The following is a 16,752-nucleotide window of genomic DNA, read 5'->3' as shown; positions in this document are numbered from 1 at the left end:
TTATACTAGCTAAAAAAAAAAAAAAAAAAACGCATGCCATTTTAAGGGCCACTAAAGTCATAATTCAGATAAAAGCATGAAATATATATATAAAACATCTCTTTGTATATGCACACTGAGGCTGCAGCTCCTGGAAATGTGCAAAAATACAGTATATGCATGTTGTGATTGGCTAAATCACTGTCACATGAAACAAGTGGAAGGAAAATTGGACCAACTTTAAATTTAAAATTTGCTAGAAAATATATATTTTTTGTAAGTGTTATTGCATTGTCTTTCTATTGTGTATGTGTCAATTTAACCCTACTATTTATTTAGTGGGCCTTTAAAATGTACTTCTATTATCAAATTTACTTTGGTCTCATATCTTTTTTGAAAATATGCAATATCCTCAGAGAAGCAGAAATGCGCTACTGATTGGTGGCTGCACACGTCTTGTCATTGGCCCACCAGAAGTGTTCAGTTAGGTTTCAGAAGCGCCTTGCTGCTCTTGAACGGACCATCTCCTATGCAGGCATTAAACAGTTATATGCACGCAGCAATACAATAATAAAATGCCGTTAACAGATTAAAGCATATTCTTTCTTGCCCCCCCCCCCCTTTAAAACAGATCTCCCTATAAAAAATACAATTAGGAATGTCTAGATATCTATATGTAACGGATACGCAGCAGAAGTGTATTTTATTTATACAAGATGAACAAAAATACCATTTCAAACCAGCTCTAACATGTCTGCTGTATAAACTAAACGAAAATAAAACCAAAAATGCTTCTATAGAAAGGTAACAAGGGTGAAAAGCTGCTTTTTGATCTGGGTTGTGTGCTGGGTTAATTAGTAACCTAAAGAATGATTAAGTGGAATTCCCAGATCTGTTTCTTTTAAACTGTGAAACGTTTGTGAAAGAATCAGCTTTGACCCTCCACAACATTGTGGCTGACGCACTACTGCAGCAACAATGAAATAAATGAGCCATCTCAAGCAGAGGTGAAACTAGTCTGTAAACCCTAATGGAATATACATTTGGTAACAGAGAATGATTGAATCCTCACTGTAAGAGTGCAGTTCCTGTGACAACACTGTGGCCAGTCTCTTCTTCTACAAGATATTACGCTAGGATTTCAAGTTTGCATATTATCTTAAGGGGTCTTTTGTCTTTATTTTTTGCTTCATATGAAGCTCTCTATACTAAATTAATGTATCACAGAAGTGTCAACAGCTGTATAAATTTATGGAAAGGTCATACAATTTTAAAAAAGGTAACATTTTCCTTGGAATCCTTCTTAATGCTAAACCAACCTGCTGGAACCATTTGACCAAACAGTTAGGGATAGACAGGTGATGGTTGACCTTTGGTGCAGAGGGAAGTTGTAAGCCTTTCCCCAGGCTGGTCCAGTGGATCCATGTAAACCAGGGTCAGGAAACTTGGGCCCCCAGATGTTTTGGAACTACATTTGCCATGATGCTGAGACACTCTCTAGGCTGTCTGAGCATCATGGGAAATGTAGTTCCAAAACATCTGGTAACCCAAGGTTGCTAACCCCTGATGTAAACTAATGTGAAAGCTGAGACAGGCAGCTAGATTATGGCCTGGTATAATGGGCTTTTGCCCTCTAAACTGAATGCGGACAGTACTCTGCACAAGACCGCAGACAATCACTCTCTCACACTACCGGTTTAGTGCCTTTTCTCCTATGCGGTGTGTTAATGTGGTCTTTTTTTAATCTCAACATAGTGTTTAATAAACAGACACTGTACCCCCTTCACTTTCATGCAAGACAGCAGAAAAGTCTATAACCAGCAAAATACTGGGAAAATGTCAATATTGTTATGGGTTGAGTTATATATTTGGAAATATGGTCTCACAATGTTCCATACAAAACCAGTTTCCTCTCGCCACCACATAGGTTTTTTATAGCATACAGCTATGTGCAGTGCAGCCTGAATGCAAACAGTAGATAAGTAAAATGATTTGGACTGCTGTCATTTCTTGTACTATAGTGTTTGTGTGGCTATTTATATTGCATGAAACCCTCAGCCCAACATGACACTGCTCTATTCAGCAGCAGGCAGATATGAAATCATTATCCCCCTGATGAACGAAACCACTGCAGTTAAGAAAAAGTGCATTTCTGCACAGATGCCTAAACTCCAACTTTCCTAAAACAGACGGTTACAAGAAATACTTCTAACTATCTGCCTTCTCTTTCTACTTGAGGCATTTGCTGCCTAGTAATGTGCAGTAACATCCTGTCTTTTGGGGTGTTTTTAAACCTTACATCTTATATACGGTTAAACACAAAATTTAAAAATGCACAAATTAATTAGAGCATTTTAAATGCTGAAAAGGGTGAGGCACGGCAAAACGAGTTTCCCAGATGGGCTCCTATTCTGCTCCTGAGAAAGACAAAGATGACAAGATACTTATGAATGCCACTCCTTATTAGTTCATTGGCCATTGTGCTAGTCTAGCAGCAATGCATCTCTGAGCATAACTAACTATATGTTAGCAATGAGCATCTGTGTAATAAAATTCTGTAACAGAGTATTTTATTAATACACTAGAATGTCAAGATATTAGTTATTTATAAAGCACCAATATTTTACGCAGCACTATACAAAAAAGGTACGCTACATAAATGTGGGTACAAAAAAATATTTACAACAAAAGATTGTGCAAGGATATATTATATTACATACGCACACTGAGAAAACATTACAAGATGGTGACTCATACGTCATCACACAAATTCAAAATGATTAGCTTTAGTTGAAGAAATTCTAGCAGTTACACAGGTTATGTGGATCAGCTCCTTCAATGTACATTTCGGTATCCCTATACTGACCTACAATGGTTACATTTGTTGATGTTGAGCTTTTTCGCATGCATTTGCTTACCAGATTAATATTATAGGTTTTGCAAGTCAAATCATCCAGGCTTTGGTTTTGAAGCTCTCGGTTATTAGTGTTACCATGGTAGTTGCACCTTTTCCTTTTCGCAAGCCTAAAAGCATGGATCCTCTTGGTTTAATACTGTTTAGCCATTTTATCAGCTGGTGCAATTAAGCATCCATTCGGCTTAATTCTGTGTAGTACTGCAATGCATTATTCTCATCTGCAAAAACAAACAAAAAATAGTACTGAGCAAACAAAAAAAATAAAAATAATAATGTAACATAACAATTGCAGCAAAATGCCTAACACTAAATTACTAGGACCTTTAGAGGCAGTTTTAAAACAAAACACTTAGACTCTTATTTTAAACTTGCCAAAGGTCCATCTGTTTCCTAAATGGCACTGATCGAATGAACATTAAAGGTTCACTTAACGGTAAAATGTAATTTACCCATAATAAGTTCCAAATTAATTCTTATAACAGCCGCAGAGGTATTGGATGTATTGGAAATTGTTCCTTTAGATTTATTTTTTGCAATTGAAATAGTTGGTTTTACACATTGAAACCAGCACCTTTAAGGCACATTTCAGTACATAAAGTAATACATCTTTAAGATGCAGCCAGCAGATCCAATATGGCAGCCGCCAAATGGTACACAACATTCCTGGCGCTAGGCCCAATTTCTGAGATGCTGTGAATTTGTCAAACCTTGAACTAATGTCCCCTTAAAGGGACATTAAACACTAAATACATGCAGTGTTACCTAGGTTCCAATGATTTCCAAATTAAGTACTGACTGATCACTGTTCAGCTCCAGACAGGGAAAAAAAAAATGATGACCATAGGACTTCAAGGACTATATTATGAGATGAAACAAACAGGTCGGTGAGAAAAGTTCAGAGACTAGTAAGGAAAACTTGGTGTAAAATAACATTCCTTGTAAGCAGAAAACAACTTTTTCAGCAAAAGAACATCCATTTAAAAAAAAAAAAAAAAAAAAATACAAAAAACCAAACGTACATACTTTTACTAATTTCCCTCCTTTAAATGCAATTTAAAAAAAAAACTAACGATCTTTTCAATGGTACAGAATTTGAGAATACTGACAAAAAAAAAGCACACACAACTCATGTCCCTTTAAAACGAATACGTAAACAAAAAAAAAGTAAAAGAAAAAACTTTGACCTGAAATCAGTAGTGTAGAAACTTGTCAGGATAGGTCATTTATATAAAATGCAAACAATCTGGCTTTTAACACTTCAGATGATACTATTACATTTGCAATACTGAAAAACAGCATCCAAGTGAAATAGTAAGTGTGTTAGCGCTGAGAAGGCCTTCAGTCTATTGCTAAGGAAATGACATCTTTCTGCCATCCCACAGGGACAGTAACCAAACCAAAGCCCTCAGGTCCTATTGTTCTAACACAAAGGATCAAAAACAGTTCAAGATAGCCCTCTATGGAGAGGCCAGCACCACACTGTAACTTTATACAATGCGGGCCCCGGTGGGACTATAGCACACAACCTTCAGAAGGGCTCCACAAACACTACAAATAAAAGCAGAACATCTTATAAGACAAAGAACTGTGTTCATGCATCCCAAAAGGAGGGTTTGGAAAAATTAATCACGCTTACATCACCCCTTAAGCTCTGTGAAAAATAAACATTTTCTTTTAAATAGGAGCAGTAATTATCGGACATTAATTTTATTATTCAATCCTCAACAGTTGGCCGGATAATTATGGCATCACGCTTACTTCTCAAGGCAACGACAGGCAATAATAAGAGGTCAGGCAAGGTGGCCGTTCAGCCCGTGGATAAGATGATTAGAGTTTATATTAACCCCTCAGCCGTAAGAGGGATGCAACTTGACTGCTATGCAATGCAGCCCTCCATGCTAGTCAACAGGGTAAAGGGACAGTGCTATTATACACTCCGTGGGACAGTAAAGTTAACAAAAAAGGACAGATTTTTTTTAATTTTATTTAAATAAAAAAATAAATAAAAAAAAAAACCCTGCTACTTCTGATTTTTAATGCAAAAAAAAAAATCCTTGCTTTAAAAAATGACTAGGTGGTTCTTGCATTACTGCACCAAGTTAACTATGGCTCCCAAACGAAAAACCGTAGGCATATCGCAAGTTATGTGCAACTGCCACTTCTGATTGGCTAACTGCTCTTGTAACTGAGCTGAAAGGACCTGCAACAACTGAACCTTTTACCTCTGAGTTATCTAAAGTCACTAAAGCAAAACTTACATGTTGTAACAAAATAAGAGCTTTTTACATTGGGTTTCTTTAAAGTTTACTACAAGGTCCTGAGCAAAATTTAAATATATACCCACACAATCATAGTTCCTTGCTTAAAGGGGCAGTAAAAGTCAAAATTAAACTTTCATCACTCAGAGCATGCAATAAATTGTATAAAAAAAATAAAAAAAAAAAAAAAAACCCTTTCCAAAATTACCTCTTTAACCCAATTTCCTTTGTTTTCTTAGTATCCTTTGTAGAAAGGCATACCTACATAGGTTCAGGAACAGCAATGCACTACTGGGAGCTGTTGGTCCAACATATGTGTTCTGCTAGCTCCCAACAGTGCATTGTTGCTCCTTTAACAAAGGATACCAAGAGAATGAATCAAATTTGAGAATAGAAGTAAATTGTGAAGCTGTTTAAAATAGGATGTTCTATCTGAATCATGTGTTTAAGGTCCTTGAAGTTTAAACAGTTATAATACAAATGGTTTGTCCCAGAAAAATAGTAGATGTTAGTATCTGTTTAATAGGAGTTTCTACATATGACTTAAAGGGACAGAATGCACCTTGAAATGACAAGACATTTCTGTTGTGTTGATAAAAAAACAAAACAAAAAAACATCTCAGCCAAGTCTAAATATTTGAAACCAATTAACACCTTTTTTACTGCAACCATTTTTCAATAGCCAAACTTCATCCACCATTTACCTTACTTGGAGCAGCCAATATGGGCTTTAGACTACAGACAAACAGGCTAGCCACGGTCATAATAGTATAAAAATGTATTGTTTTGGAGCAGTGATCAGTTAAAATCAACTAGGGAGTGGTATGTAGCAGGGTTAGCCTCCCAGAGTCAGCAGGGTGCGTTTCAAATTCTGAGAATTAGAAAATCCTTGTGTCATTTTTCTTGGAGCTAAATTACATTAAAAAGAGAGGGGGGAGGGCAAAATAATTAAGATATTACAAAGTTGTTTCATTATGCATAATTAAACATTTTATATAAACAAATCATCTCAAGGTGTTTACTGTCACTTTAAAATAAGCTGTAAAATGATGCCCTCTCCCAGTACAGCTCCAGGTTACACCACCATGAAAGGACATGTATGGATGAACTTGTCAGGGATCCTTCATGGAGCACTATTGAGTCATACAAATCACGGAGGAGTTTGGAGAGGGGTTAAATTCATTTATATACATTTGTGATGCTTAAAAGGAAAAGTCTAGTCAAAATGTAACTGTCTTTATTCAGATAGAACATGCAATTTTATGAAACTTTCTAATGTACTCCTATTAACAATGTTTCCTTTGTTTTCTTGCTATCTTTATTTCAATGTAAGCATAGGAGCCGGCCCATTTTTGGTTCAGCACCTGGGTAGTGCTTGCCGATTGGTGGCTACATTTAGACACCAATCAGAAAGTGCTACCCAGGTGCTGAACCAAAAATGGGACTGCTCCTAAGCTTACATTCTTGCTTTTTTACATAAAGATACCAAGAGGAGGAAGAAAAAAAAAATTAATAGGAGTAAACTAGAAAGTTGCATGCTCTATCTGAATCATGAAAGTTTGATTTTTACTGAACTATCCCCTTTAATGTATTTGCTTTAACTTCAGAATAATTTTTTTAAGGACAATTTTCTCTGAAGATAATTCATTGTGGTTTGCTGTTTGTTTTTTGGACTTGACTGTCCCTTTAAGCACTTTCATGTTTCAAATAGGGCATGTAATTTTAAACAACTTTCCAATTCACTTATCACCAATTTTGCTTTGTTCTCTTGGTATTCTAAGTTGAAAGCTAAACCTAGGAAGGCTCATATGATAATTTCTAAGCCCTTGACGGCCGCCTCTTGTCACATGCTTTTTTATTTGCTTTTCACAAAAGGTGAGAGCTAGCTCATGTAAACCAGGGGTGGGCAATTACCGGCCCTCCAGATGTTAAGGACTACATCTCCCATGATGCTTTGCCTGCATTATGGAAGATGTAGTCCATAACATCTGGAGGGCCGATAGTTACCCACCCCTGATGTAAACCATATACATAACATTGTGATCACACCAGTGGCTTGTGGCAGACACTGCACTAATTGGATAAAATGGAAGTCAATAGGTAATAAATAGCCATGTGATCAGGGGGCTGTCAGAAGATTCTTAGATACAAGGTAATCGGAGGTAAAAAGTATATTAAAACATAGCAGCGTTGGTTATGCAAAACTGGGGAATGGGTAATGAAGGGATTATCTATCTTTTTAAAAAATTAAATTCTGGTGTTGACTGTCCCTTTAAGGGAAGTGACCATGAGAGAGATCCTGGGTAGTCCCATCTGGAGCACAGAACTGGTGCGCTCTCTAATAATAGAGTAAAGTGAGGGAAAGCAGAACTTTACACAAGAGAAGAAATGTTGTATTCTTACAAGAAGAGAAGTCACATGGATGGGTGGCCTGCAGGTCTCAATGGGACCACTTGTTTTATATGTACATGTGGTTGTATCAATACTCTTCATGTTTGGCAATAAAGTACTAAGCAATGTCTAGTTACACATTTGTCATAAAACAGATTCCTAATAAATCATGATAAATATGATCACACTAAATACTGGAGCTACCAAAACAGCCTATAGGGTGGTAGATTTAAAATCAGTCTGCCTTCCATCAAATAAATTATATATTTTGCCTATTCTCACATATACCAGGACCCTCGGAATTCATTCATGCAATAATATTTATCTTACCCAAAAAAACAAAAACAAAAAAAAAAAAACATTTTGCAGATTTTTATCAAACGGAATTGGTGAAACTATTACTTTTCAGACATATAAAAAACTTGTACTTTGATCTTTACTCAGAGCTTTCAAACTGAGATATCTATATAAATTGGGGGTCATAAACCGCAGCATTACCGTTAAATATTGCAGCTCTGCAAATTTATCAAACATAAAGCACCGCTAAGGACATAAAGTTTCATTCAGATAAAGCATGCAATTTAAAAAAAAAAAATTTCCAATATATTTCTGTTATCAACATGTGCAGTTTTCCATTCCTTTAATAAGCACACTGAGGTTCTGGCTCCTACTGAGCATGTGCAAAAATGCACAGTATACATATATGCATTTTGTGATTGGCTAATTGCGGTCACATAATACAGAGGGAGGGAAAAAGGAATTCATTTTGAAATTTGCCAGAAAATAGTTTACTGCCCATTTATCAGTTATTTAGTGGTCTTTTAGTATTCCGTGATCGCAAACATACATTTATTTGACGCTAAAGAGCACAACAATGTGCTTTTGTATCGCTTATACCATTTGCTGGGGAGGTGGCAGTGAACCTTCAACAGTTCAGAGGTTCATTTCTAGGGCACACGTTACTTCAACTGTCAAAAGAATCCACAACCTGAAACCCAATATGGCAAATGCCCGATGACGCATCCAAGAGAAAATGAATATGCCCTGGACTCACGGTCCTTAATACTAAAGAAGTAAACCTGCACTATGACACGGAGCATAAAGCTACACAATATATTCATGCACATATAACTAAGATTAATGTATAATTGCCAGGCCACTATTTGTATCACATATTTCAGTTTATATTGTATTTATGCGATACCGTTCAAAGAAATTGTGTGTAAAATAAAACTGGGTTTATGCAGTGTTATCACATCACACACACTAATTTTTTTATATATATATATATATATATATATATATATATATATATATATATATATATACACACACACACACATACACAATTTACAAGGTTTTGCAGAGAAGCAGTTCAGGGATACACCCATTTAAAAGCCTTATGGAATCCATGCTCCTGGTCTTCGCTGTTGCCAATTATGAACAGGAGTAAAAATGTGAAGCAGAATGGAGGAGGGTTGGATACATTTCACCATACAGAAGTATAATGGAGGCAAGTCAGGTACACTGGAACTAGCATAATTGTATATGTATATTTTACAGCAAAATAATTATTAAAGGGACTAGAAACCCCAGCATTGTCTTTTATGATTCAGATAGAATCTGAAATTTTAAACAACTTTCCAATTTAATTTTATTATCACATATGCTTCATTCTCTTGTTATCCTTTGCTGAAGGAACAGCATTGCACTACTGTCATCTAGTTAGCCAATCACAAGAGACAAATATGTGCAGGCACCAATCAGCAGCCAACTTCCACTAGCGTAGGATATGTGCATATTCTTTTTCAAGAGATACAAAGAAAATGAAGCACATTTTAAAATAGAAGTGAATTTAAAAGTGTCATAAAAAAAAAGCTCTATCTGAATCGTGCAAGTTTAATTCTGACTTTCCTATCCCTTTAAGTATTTCAAAATGTTTGCTTAACAAATGGTTTAGGGGATAAAATATGGAATTTAACTTCCCCTTTAAAGAATATAATTCTGCTTGTAACGTCTTCTCTCACACATCAGCGATTCCTGCAATGAACAAATGTAGCCGATCACTGTACAGAAAGGTTTGTACTCTAATCTCTAAGGCAAATTGCTTTATTTCCTGCATAATGGTTAAAGTTTAGCAGAAATGTTCTACTAAAACAATCTCCATAACCACCCAACATAATTTGTGGTAAGTCAGAAGCAGCAGTTTGGCTTTTCGAGCTGAGCACATGGCGTGTATATAAGATACACCTTTACTGGTTAATAAATGACTCGCCCACACGTCTCATTACTAAGCAACAAAACAGCATTATTTGTTATACGCATTGAATACGTGATTGCTTCAGTATGAAGTTTCAGCAATGGGTTTATGGTTGTCACATGGCAAACGCACCTTACACCTCAGTACACGTAATCCCCAAGCGTTGTATTACCTGGAGGTTACCGATCAGGGCATTCATCTAGTGCACTCAGTGTATGGCTCACTTTAGAAAATCAGCCCCAACCAGCACTTAGCATAGCACATGGATGGCTATAGGGCATTCTAGTATACAGAGCGTTAAAGGGATATGAAACCCAAAAAATTCTCTTGTGATTTAGACAGAGCAAACAAAAAAAAAAAGTTTCAAATTTACTTCTATAATCAAATTTGCTTTATTCTCATGATATTCTTTTTGAAGAGATACCTAGGTAGGCATTTTGGAGCACTACATGGCAGGAAATAGTGCTGCCATATAGTGCTCTTGCATATGGATAATATTCTTGCAAAACTGCTGCCATATAGTGCTCCAGAAACAGTCTGGCTCCTATACACCCCTGCTTTTCAACAAAAGATACAGAGAGAACAAAATGTGAAAATAAAATTAATACCTTTTTTTTTAAATCGCATGTTCTACCTGAATCATGAAGGAAAATTTGGGTTTTATATCCCTTTAAACAAAGGCTACTTTATAAACGATCTTTATTAAATCAATGTCATAAATACACCACAAGACAAACCTTCCAGAGAGCTGAAATAATAGTGTATGTTATAAGGTGTGAGGTACAGCGAGGTGTGGGGGCTGAGTAAGCTAAACAAAGGGTGGCCAGTTTACACTCAACAGCTGAGGCCATAAATGTGCACTGTTCTCTAGGCCCCTAAGAACCACTGCACTCTACTCTGCACATAGAGGCAACATAGGTCACCCACATGCGGTGGTATCTTCTCTTGCAACCACTTCCTGTCTACAGGAGCAAGACAGGGTCCCTCTCTTACGCACCAACAAGAAATCAGACTCCACAAAGCATTTGTTCTCTTTTCCCTCAAATATAACGAGAGCACTGGATTGGCCCTTGGGTTATCAGTAACGTTCATCATCTATTATATACATGACTGTCACCAGAGCAAGACAAATAGATCTACAGTAGAAAAGCTCCTTACTGGTCTGCAAGCTTGTTTAGTAAACTATCACAGGAGAGTGGAAATTTCCAGCCGCACCATTATAATTATCTACAATGAGCCAACACCCGCTAATAGGTACGGTTCACATTGCTGTTGGATTCACTTAGTGCTGACCTTTTGATAGGACTTTAGCTGTGTCATACTGAAAGATTCAGAATATGAGCTAAGTATCTGCAGCTAAGACATGTGTTTTCTCTATATCTTTCATGAACATTCTGGATCATACTGAAGACAACCCAAGTGACACTGGCTTTAGAAGTAGGCTAATTTCTATAAAACTTTGGGGAGTAGCTAGCAGCACATTTTAGGAGCCAAACAACGAAGTAAGAGATCTATGTAAAATAGTTTAATATAGATTATAGCAGAAGGAGAAAACAAAACCACAGTTAAATAACTACTTTTTTCCCCACAAGGCCCCAAAAAGTTAAGGGGCAATAAAAGTAAAAAAAAAATAAAAAATGACAGTCTTAAAGTTATATGCTATATCAAATTAGAGCATATTGACCCTACACAAAAGATGACTCGCAGAGCCTGCTGGTAGTGATCCAATCAGTAGCGCTAGTCCCATGACTCTGCTGTCTAACTAGTGAAACTGATTGGATCAGCAGCGGGTTGCGCTAAGGACCAGCAGTGCACTGCAAATTAGAGCACGTCTTTTTTTTTTTACTTACTAACCCCTTTAATAAAAGCCTTAGATAGAAAGGCAGCCCCTCATGGCCATTTGGAAAAACAAAGAATATTTGCACAACTATCACTATTTACACATATTTGCTGCTAAACAGACACAAAGATATTAAACATCTTTTCTAGCTAGAACAAGAGTATGTTAACCCCTTGGATGCCATAGTAAAGTGCAAAGCATTTAAATGAACAGCCAGACTTACCTGGAGCCTAAGGGTTTACACAAAGTGCATAGATTGACGGTTGTGAACAAAACATCTGATCTATTTATCAGTAAAAAAAAAAAAAAAAAAAAGAGAAGTAAGGCAGGTTTGGTACCTTGTACCTATGGTTTATTACAACAGCTGCAGGAATTAAATATTACACCCTGCAGTAAAGATTACTGAGTAAACACTTGAGTAGGCGATTTTCTGCATGTCTTTCCTTTGACAGAAGCCGTTACCTGTCCAGACGCTTGGCTGCCAGGGTAAACAAACCAAACAGATGGAATATTGTACTCTGCTATGACAGGCAGAATCCCTTTCAAACTTGGCAGTTTGAGTATTTAGATTCCACCCACCCCCTCATTTAACAACCAGACCCAAAACGTTAATAATTTCACTAAGATGCAACTACTGAAATATATATATATCTCCATTTAACTATCACAGCAATACTGAACTCAAACATTATATCATCCTTAGCAGCAACTAAATATGGAAAAGCTTAGAGGAGCAGTAAAGTCAGAATTAAAACAAATGGATAGGATAGAACATGACAACATTTTAAACGACTTTCCAATTTACTTCTATTTTCAATTTAGGTCACTTGCTATCCTTTGTTAAAAGTGCAATTCTGAGTGAGCTCAGGAGCGTGCATATGTCTTTAGTCATACAGCAGCAGTGTTTGCAACAATGTTTGTAGCATTGAAAGTAGCAAGCAATGCTGCCATAGAATGCTAGACAAGTGCACCTTTCTAAGCTACTATCAAGCCTACCTAGATTTACTCTTCATCAATGGATACCAAGAGAGCAAAGCAGATACGTTTTTTTAAAATTGCATATTCCGTCTGAATCATACATTTCATCTTTACTTAATGTCCCTTTAAAGGGACATGACACTCGAAATGTAAGAAGTTAATGGTTCAGATAGAGACTTCAGTTCTCTCAGCAGATATGCTCAGCTAGCTCCCAGTAGTGCATTGCTGCTCTAGAGCCGACTGTGTACTTGGCCTCTCTGCAGAGGTTAAACAGTTACATACAAGCAATAATAAGATGCTCTAACATAAGTGTCCCTTTAAATACAACAAACAGAACAGGCATTTCATTACCTTGTTAAACAGTCTCACTTTTACAAATAGGGTTCCGTTTGGTGGGCATAAGCATTTAAACAGTGTGCATGAATTTACTACATAAAAAAAGAAGTGTATTCACAGCTGCATGAAGCCCTCTAACACTACTGGAAAACAAGAGTTGCGTCAGGTCAGTGAAGCTTCCCAAGGCTTGCATCAGCTGAGACACTGATATCCGGCCTGCAACTCTCTGTAAGAGTAAGACATATTCTCACTAATCAGATGCTGAAGTAGTTCTTATGGGCTGTGCGCTGGTTCCTCCAGCACTGACGAGGAGCAAAACCCATCTGAACTGATTAGATTCTGGCAGGAAAGTTTATCTTCCTGTATTGTATGCAAGCTTGTGTTTTCTGTCTAGCACAACAAAATGTGGGTTCATACACTTATCCATGTCTAGCAGATTCTCTGCTGCAACTCTTACTGTATTTGTTGTTACTATTTTATGTACCGTTAGATAGGGAAACTGCAGAATGTGAAACCAGTCAAATTGCAGTTATAAAAGCCAAGTAGAAAGCGGGAGCGTGTTCTGTTTATTTTCATTCGGGCAGGTAGTTGCACAAATATTTCAAAAATAAGCTGCAGCAGAGTTAAAGGGCCACTGTAAGTAAATATTTTCTATGCCTGTTACTAACTAACTACCCCAAATACGCTTTTTACCAATAGCATTTCATTAACATATCTCTACCGTATATCAGAAATCTTGTCTGGAAATTTAATTGTTTTCCAAACCCACTTTGTGGGTATCCTTTGCTCTGTACCAATCCGTTTACAATACCTAGGTTTCAAAATGGCGCTTTAAACACAAAGTTATTGGTTTAAGTATTTTGAACATGCAGTGCTGAAAATAGTGGGCAGGATAACGTGACATCATCGGCGAATAAAAGATATAACTTTTAGAACGTTATGAAACTTCGTTTTGGAGAAAATATAGGTCAGTAGGTTTTAATTAATGTTTATTAACTTTAATATGTTAGTTGTTTAGCTTAAAAATTATAACAGAAAGTAATCCTTTAAGCACACACTTATGCAACAACATACACAATCTAGTTATAAACTACAATTGCGGTATCTAACTTTTTCCTATCCCATACAGCAGCACAGACCAAGCATACTGTCACCGGTTATGTCAATTTTACTGAGTTAATATTTTCAGGAGAAGCCAGAAACCAAAAAAAAAATATATATCACACTGCAGCAAAAGGATGGAATGTAGAGAGCTACTTCAATAGTAAAACATTCTAAGAATGACTTTTTAGCAGAGGTGATAAAAAAATATCAAGCTAAACACAAGCGCATTTGTGTATTCAGGCTAGTCTTGTGAACGTGGTGGATTTAAAAGCTAATAGGAATATAAATTTGGTTACCCATCAGATAATTATATTGAGTTTCTGAAACAAAGATGATATGTGTATTCGCCACTTTCATTAGTTGCCAAATGTGGAAAATGGCAGCCACTCCTGGTATTTAGCTCTTTTCGGAGCTGGATTTTATTTTTGTTAAAGTGCAGCAAATCCAGATCTTGGTGTTTTACACTTTTACGAAAAAAAAAAAAAAAAAAAATAGGAAAAGGACTGAACGAGCTTCTGCTTTTAGCCGCTAATGAAACTACCGAATGCGCATACTTAGAAAAGAGTTATAGAAGAAAAAAAATGTAGGACAAGGCGCCACATAGCGTAATTCCGCAGAGTATATCTTATATCATATGCTGAATTGTATACACTCACATTTGGTGTAGCACTGTAACGTAGTGCAAACTAGGCAGACCGGATCCTCAGAGTTGTCTGGTAAAACTCTCCTCTCGGTACAGGACACACAGAACTTGAAGGTACCTCTTCCCTCGCAGTAGGTTGGTATATTGGTTACCCTTAGGTGCCACCTTACTGCTACAAACCATCCGGTGGAGGAAATAGGTCACCCAAAGTATTGAGAGTGTATATAAATAACATAATTTATGCTTACCTGATAAATTTATTTCTCTTGTAGTGTATCCAGTCCACGGATCATCCATTACTTATGGGATATTAACTCCTCCCCAACAGGAAGTGCAAGAGGATTCACCCAGCAGAGCTGCTATATAGCTCCTCCCCTAACTGCCATTACCAGTCATTCGACCGAAAACATGCAGAGAAAGGAAAACCATAGGGTGCAGTGGTGACTGTAGTTTAATGGAAAAATTACCTGCCTTAAAGTGACAGGGCGGGCCGTGGACTGGATACACTACAAGAGAAATAAATTTATCAGGTAAGCATAAATTATGTTTTCTCTTGTTAAGTGTATCCAGTCCACGGATCATCCATTACTTATGGGATACCAATACCAAAGCTAAAGTACATGGATGACGGGAGGGACAGGCAGGCTCTTTATACGGAAGGAACCACTGCCTGAAGAACCTTTCTCCCAAAAAAAACAGCCTCCGAAGAAGCAAAAGTGTCAAATTTGTAAAATTTGGAAAAAGTATGAAGAGAAGACCAAGTTGCAGCCTTGCAAATCTGTTCAACAGAAGCCTCATTCTTAAAGGCCCAAGTGGAAGCCACAGCTCTAGTAGAATGTGCTGTAATTCTTTCAGGAGGCTGCTGTCCAGCAGTCTCATAGGCTAACCGTATTATGCTACGAAGCCAAAAGGAGAGAGAGGTAGCCGAAGCTTTTTGACCTCTCCTCTGACCAGAATAAACGACAAACAGGGAAGACGTTTGTCGAAAATCCTTAGTTGCCTGTAGATAAAATTTCAGGGCACGGACTACATCTAGATTGTGTAGCAGACGTTCCTTTTTCGAAGAAGGATTAGGACACAAAGATGGAACCACAATCTCTTGATTGATATTCCTGTTAGTGACCACCTTAGGTAGGAACCCAGGTTTAGTATGGTTTAGTATGCAGAACTACCTTGTCTGAATGAAAAATCAGATAAGGAGAATCACAATGTAAGGCAGATAACTCAGAGACTCTTCGAGCCGAGGAAATCGCCATTAAAAACAGAACTTTCCAAGATAACAACTTGATATCAATGGAATGAAGGGGTTCAAACGGAACCCCCTGTAAAACATTAAGAACTAAGTTCAAACTCCATGGTGGAGCAACAGTTTTAAACACAGGCTTGATCCTAGCTAAAGCCTGACAAAAAGCTTGAACGTCCGGAACTTCTGACAGACGTTTGTGTAAAAGAATGGACAGAGCTGAAATCTGTCCCTTTAAGGAACTAGCGGATAAACCCTTTTCTAAACCTTCTTGTAGAAAAGACAATATCCTCGGAATCCTAACCTTACTCCATGAGTAACTCTTGGATTCGCACCAATATAAGTATTTGCGCCATATCTTATGGTAAATCTTTCTGGTAACAGGCTTCCTAGCCTGTATTAAGGTATCAATAACTGACTCAGAAAAACCACGTTTTGATAAAATCAAGCGTTCAAAGTCAGCTTCAGAGAAATTAGATTTTGATGTTTGAAGGGACCCTGGATCAGAAGGTCCTGTTTCAGAGGTAGCGACCAAGGTGGACAGGATGACATGTCCACTAGATCTGCATACCAAGTCCTGTGTGGCCATGCAGGCGCTATTAGAATAACTGATGCTCTCTCCTGTTTGATTCTGGCAATCAATCGAGGAAGCATCGGGAAGGGTGGAAACACATAAGCCATCCCGAAGGTCCAAGGTGCTGTCAAAGCATCTATCAGAACCGCTCCCGGATCCCTGGATCTGGACCCGTAACGAGGAAGCTTGGCGTTCTGTCGAGACGCCATGAGATCTATCTCTGGTTTGC

General features: G+C 37.4%; 1 pseudogene; it reads right to left on the bottom strand.

The window, feature by feature from the left end:
• The window catches only part of LOC128647531 (protein FAM53A-like), a 45,105-nt pseudogene that overhangs the window by 10,769 nt on the left and 17,584 nt on the right, over positions 1-16,752 (bottom strand).

Source organism: Bombina bombina, chromosome 2 (genome assembly GCF_027579735.1).
Source record: "Bombina bombina isolate aBomBom1 chromosome 2, aBomBom1.pri, whole genome shotgun sequence".
Taxonomy (NCBI): domain Eukaryota; kingdom Metazoa; phylum Chordata; class Amphibia; order Anura; family Bombinatoridae; genus Bombina; species Bombina bombina.
This window is presented reverse-complemented; position numbering and strand designations above follow the sequence as displayed.